Here is a 6,000-nt window from a genome sequence, read left to right as displayed (position 1 = left end):
TGTAAACAGTGGCACAGAGCTGAACATTAACAAAGGTCACAGACGAATAGCTCTCACCACATTCATAGATATGCAGCTCAGATGAGATTTTAAGAACTACAATGCATAAATCTCTCCCCAGTCCAGGTGGGGCCCTACTGACCATGATTTTGCTGCCTTTAGCATTTGTCCAGCCTCTGTGCCACCAGCTGTGCCAAAATTTAGGTACGTTGTTCCACACAGCACTGCACCAGTGCTCAGACCAGTCAGACCAGGGGCCACAGCTTTTGTCCAGTCTCTGGCACTGCCCACTGACAGGTGGATTATTAAGAACCAGGCCCTTCCTTTGGAGGAATTTTCTCAAAGATTAGTTATCACAAAACTGAAGTCAGCAATTGTATTCTAAATCTAAGACCAGATATACTCTAAATCTAGACCAGAAAACCAGCATTTAAAGCATGAGGGTGGAAGATTACACAACTCCACCACCTGTCCAGTGCAGCCCAACTGAGCCAATTCCCACACACCTTTGCCCCTTTTAAGTAATTAGGACAATTAACCTTTGTCTGAACCTTGTCCTTCACACAGGTGTGAAAACGCATCCAGTTAGAATTCTGCAGGTTAATCAATACTCCCTGTGCAAACCAAGTGTTCTGTTCTTCACGTTGATGAGGCTGTTTTCCACCAGTAAGGGAGAGCACTGCCTGTACTTATTCCCGAGGCAGAAGTTATAATCCACAATTGAATTGCTTCTGAGAGTCATTAAATACCATAATTTAAGTTACAGTCTTGCTGTCAGGCAGATGCTACAGAAGCTAGCTTAAGAGGTAGAAGGGATGAAAGTCAAACACTTCATTGCCTTCTTTGTTTCTGTTTGCTTATTACAGCTCAAATATTTGCCTGCTCCATCCTGCAGATGAGCTATAAGGAGTCTGTCTTCCAAAGAAAACACAGCAAAAGGTATCCAAAAGGATCTGTCTCTTTAGCTCTCTAGAACTACAGACCCAGGTTGAAACTGAAAGCACCTGCAAGCCAAGTCTGCAGAAAACACCTGAGCGCCGTTCAAACTACATAGATGGTTTCAGCTCTTCCTTGTTCAGTGGTCTCCCACTGTTTTCTTGGGTGTAAAATTAGCTCTTTAGTCACCGGTGTATTTCCTATCTCTGGAATCTCCCACTCTTCCAAAGACTCAAATTTAGCACATAGGTTCTCAGAAAACTTTTTCAGACTCTTAGTTAGGCGGTCCCTAAACCATGGCAGAAGTCAGTGATAAACTTATTGCTGAGAGCTGTTTTTTTTTCTCTAGTGTCTTTCCTCACGGCAGGCTCTGCTTACCCAAATACAGTCTTTCCCAAGCCTACGACAGCTTAAACAAAATCCTGACTTTGTTGAGAACATTTCTTTGCATGCTTAGCAGTGAATGCAAAAGTGACCCACCTCTGGCAGAGATGTCTGGTAGGTTACCAAAAGCAGAGCAACAGAAGGCTGCAAGCCACATCCAGTGAGGAGGTACCATGAGATGCCTCCTCTGTGCATTCAGAGCATTTGTTTTCACATCAGTTCTGAGTTCCTTGCTAATGAGCTAATAAATAAATATCAGTTTGATATATTTCGTATTGCAGCCCACACTGGTTCCAAGATTAATCTGAAAAATCTTCAGAAGCACTGGGTGACTTCTAGTCCCAAAAATGTTTAATACAGCCTTACTCGCCTGTCTGAAGCTCTGCAGAGGTACAGCTGGAAGTAGCATTATTGCATCCAGCTGGTGAGTAGTATCAATAATGCAATGCTGGCAATAGAATCATAGAATCATAGAATCACCAAGGTTGGAAAAGACCTAAAAGATGATCCAGTCCAACCGTTCACCTATTCCCAATAGCTCCCACTAAACCATGTCGCTCAACACAACATCCAGCTTTTCAAAGAGTCAAAGAAATAATAAATAAATAAATAAATAAATAGCCACCTCGAAGTTCTTTGGAGTCAGTCAAATGCCTCTTCGGATTTTAATCTCCTTTGGAGTCTCCTGTGAATTTTACTTTAAGATTACTCTGAATTCAGCTTCTCATTTAGCATTAATTAAGAAATCTAGGTATGGCTTTGCCAAAATCTACTTCAGCATGGTATCTGCATCCAGAAGTCACATGTCAACAAATCTGAACATTTGCATGTGAAAAAAGCAGTGTTGATTTAAATTGTACCCATTAAGCCTCTCTAACATGGCATCTATATTTCTTAGCAGTAGTCACAAACCGTCCTGACTTCTGAGCCTTCCTTAAAAAGCATTTCCTGAGGGTGTTCATCCAGCCTTGATGGCAGGGTGCAGGACACACAGCAGAGCAGACCATGTTCCAGGCTGCAGGCCTGACACCTGTGCTAAACCTCACCCCTTTGAGGATCCAGGGACCCCATCCCAAAATTAAGATGGTGATACTTTGAAGCAGTGGGAGATCACTGCCAGAAGCACTGAAAACCCTACTGGCTGTCCTATCCCTGTCCTTGGCTGACTCTGCTTCCTGCCTGAGGTAGCTCAATTTCCTGTAGCTGTGTTTACATGAAATAAAGAGGAAACATTTTCTGTTTATATCTGCTGTTCTAACAAGCTTTGAGCCGTTTATCACAATTGCTATTGTTATGCTCTCTCCTAGGTGGCAGAGAACAGGGCAGGGGCTGCCACAAGCACTTATGGGTGGAACGTGACTGTCACACCAAAGGTGTCCAGAATGGGGAGGAGCTGTTCAGCCCCTCTTGCGCATCCTTTCCTCTTCATCTTCTGGAGGAGAGTCTTCTTGAATGCAGACACCACACAGTGAAATGACAATTGTAGTTTGGGGTTGAGCTAGGACCTGGTGTTAAGCCACAAGATAAACAAGTGAAAAAGGCTTTCTGGATGGCCCCTGACCAGCCTCCTTCTTCAGGCAGAGCTAATAACAGAAGCAGAGCAGGCTGCTGGCTTACGTCATCCCATACCATAGTTTCCAGTCCCCAAGCTTGTATCATTTCCTAGGGGTCTCTCCCTGAGCTCAGGAATCTCCAAAGGAAGAGGAAAGTTCTACAGAGAATTCTGTAGCTACACTCTGTAGCTACAAGCCACCAATTCTGCCTCCCATTCACAGGGCAAGCCTCGCTTCTGAAATTAAGAGAGTCCCACAGCGAGCCTGTCAGCCAGGCAGACACCACTGCTAACCCTGCTCAGGTCCCCAGGGGCACACAACCCACCCGAGACCAAAATCCCAGTGAAGAAGGTGGTCCCCACACAGCTCAGGTCATCAGTGCTTCCTTTTCCTGCCACCACCATGCATCATGGAAATGTTTGAACATCACCTCCCACCCCACAGGGAAAGCAGCGCAGGCGGTGCCCACAGCCATGCAGGAGGCGCGTGGTCTTCTCTGGAGCAGGCAATACACCAGCCTGCACAACAGCACAGGGGGGCTCGGGCTGTGGGTGCTGTGTGGCAGCACCAGACACCCTCAGTGCTGTCCCAGCATTTACCTGGTCACAAGGAATGGGCACTGCTGTGGGATCAGGCAGACACTGTGCTGAACAGTAGGGAGGAAGGAAGGAGTTTCCAGAAAGTCCTCAGCATTGGCCATTCTGCTAGAACACTCAGGCTGGGAAAGACTCCCACCACACATGGAAAAAAGGGCTTCATCTCACCCCAAACTCCCACCACCACCACCTGTGATTCACCCGTCCCAGCAGAAGCGTCATTTGCAGAATGCAAATACATGTGAATCACCTGTCTGCTTTTTGCTGCCTCTAGGGCTGTTTTGGAAGCATCATACCACCCAGCCACAGTACTACACTGCTCTGGAAGATGAGGGTGATAATATTGCAGATCATGAGTTCTCTTGGAAGCACTGAATGGCAGGGCCAAGTAGTTCAGGCAGCACACAGGGACACTTAACTTGAATGTCAGTGATGCATGTGTGATTGTGCTGGAGTGGTCCTATCTGCAAATGAGATGTGTTCAGCAGTCCTTGTCTCACTGAAGGTTATTCTCCATCTGGAAGACCTTCAGCTTCATCCAGCACAGAGATCCCTGGAAAAGTTCCCTCAAATCCTAATCCCCCCCACAAGCTTCTGGCCTTGGATCCTTTTTTCCTCCTTCACTGCAGGGTTAATGTGTTTGTGCAGCCATAACTTTCTCTCATTCTGTTCCTCTTCAGCTGAAAATGCCCCTGCAACAACCTCACCCACAAACTGCAAAGAGTCAATGCAGTGCAGTGTCCCTAAGATACTGGTATCTGAGACAAAGGAGATTATTTTTGTGATTATAATGCCTTTAAGAAGTCAAAGGCAACTGCACCAGGCTGAAGCCTTTGGTGCATCCCTCACACCTGCATGTACATAGGAATTACAGCACCTCCTTGAGATCTCTGACCATTAACGCTGACCTTGCAGGGCTTCTGAGTAGTTCCTCCCTGCTGTGTGGTCAGCTCCCACACCTTCCCCTCCTGGAGCTTCACCCTTCTGGCAAGGAGTTCATGGCATTTCCCACTCCCCAGAACTTACCACAGCCCCATGATCTCCAAACACATCTCCTACTCACCTAAGTTACTTTTTCACCAGGTCTTGCAGCCACTGTGGTGCTCTCACTCCTCAGCATCCAGATCTCACCTCATGCAGGCGAAACAGAACTCTGTGGCAAAGGAGAAGGGTGCTAAAACCTTGCTTATGAGATAAATGGAGTATTTTCACACACTGCTTTTTCTTTCTCTGCAACAATGGAGCGTAACCACCTCTGGATGAGATAAGCATCTCACACAACATTAGCAACTTCACTTTGTCTTTTCTTCATCATTTGCAAATATTTGCATGTGCTTACTGCCCTAGCACAAGGAGGGTTGGAGTGTAATGTATGAAACTCTTCTAGCTGTTCCCTGCTGTGCATTCTCCTCATCCACCTCCAATCATGTACTCTCCTTCAACCGGGCATATAGCTGCATGGAGAGAAGATGCCTTCAGAGCTGTTGCGTCAGCTCTAGAAACTGTGGTAGGTAGAAATTAGTTTACTTTTGGACATTCACCCATATGCATACATAAACAATTGGCTGCTGCCTGCCAGCATTTGGGCTATGTTTTATTTTTTATTTTTGCTTATCACAAGTATTGCACCTCCATTCAAGCTTGCTCTCTCCATATCCTTACCATTGTCAGCTACTCATTCCAATGTCTTACCGCCTGTGAGCATCTTTCTTGGAGGGAACTTTAAACTACAGCACATCCTGGACTTGAGTTCATGCAAACATTAACAAAGAAGAAAAAAAACACCAAACACAAAAAAAAACCAAGAAAAATATGAGTCATCACAGATTGCTGAGAGAACTTCAGTGACATATGGAGGTGTGCACACAGCCCATGATGCCACCATGCATCACAGCACCCTAAATGCTGGCGAACAACATGCAAATCATCAAACAGGATAAAAACAAGAATCATACATCACCTGCAAAGGCATCATAAATAAATAAATAAACAAGCAAGCAGAAATAAAGAGCAAAGAGAAATACATCGCAGAGCACAAAACGTACCTACAGATAATAGCAGTCAGCAAAGGCCAAATGGGAAAATACTACCTGTGAAAAAAGCATACATTTATCTGAGCAAAAAAAAAGAAAAAAAAGAAGAAGAAGCAATTATTTCAAGTTTCAAAGTTTTCTAATTTCAGAGAGAAAACTGGCTGTGACAAAGAAGGCCCAGCAAAAATTAAAGCACAAGTAAACAGTCCTTTCATGCTTTTACACCTGCAGTCAAGCTCTGAAATCCCTGTGTGTTCCTAATGCATAAGAGCTCAGTTTCAGGACACGTCACAGCATTCCTGGGATATCAAGCCACAAAAAGGGGCTGCAAGATTCTATTTCGTAGCTGGGAAATGCACTGTGTAGGAGGTCTTCATGAAGAAGCACCCCTCTTCGCTTTAGCTGTTTTCCCAGTCTGCAGCCTCATGCAGCTGCTGAAGCCATTTTGGATGTCCCACCAAGCAAGCATACAGTTGGCAGCCATCATACCTTGGTGCT

Source organism: Centrocercus urophasianus, unplaced genomic scaffold, assembly GCF_019232065.1.
Source record: "Centrocercus urophasianus isolate 14NV4802_14NV808 unplaced genomic scaffold, USGS_Curo_1.0 seq_18, whole genome shotgun sequence".
Taxonomy (NCBI): Eukaryota; Metazoa; Chordata; class Aves; order Galliformes; family Phasianidae; genus Centrocercus; species Centrocercus urophasianus.
The sequence above is the reverse complement of the archived record's forward strand: the minus strand, read 5'-3'. Positions refer to the sequence as shown.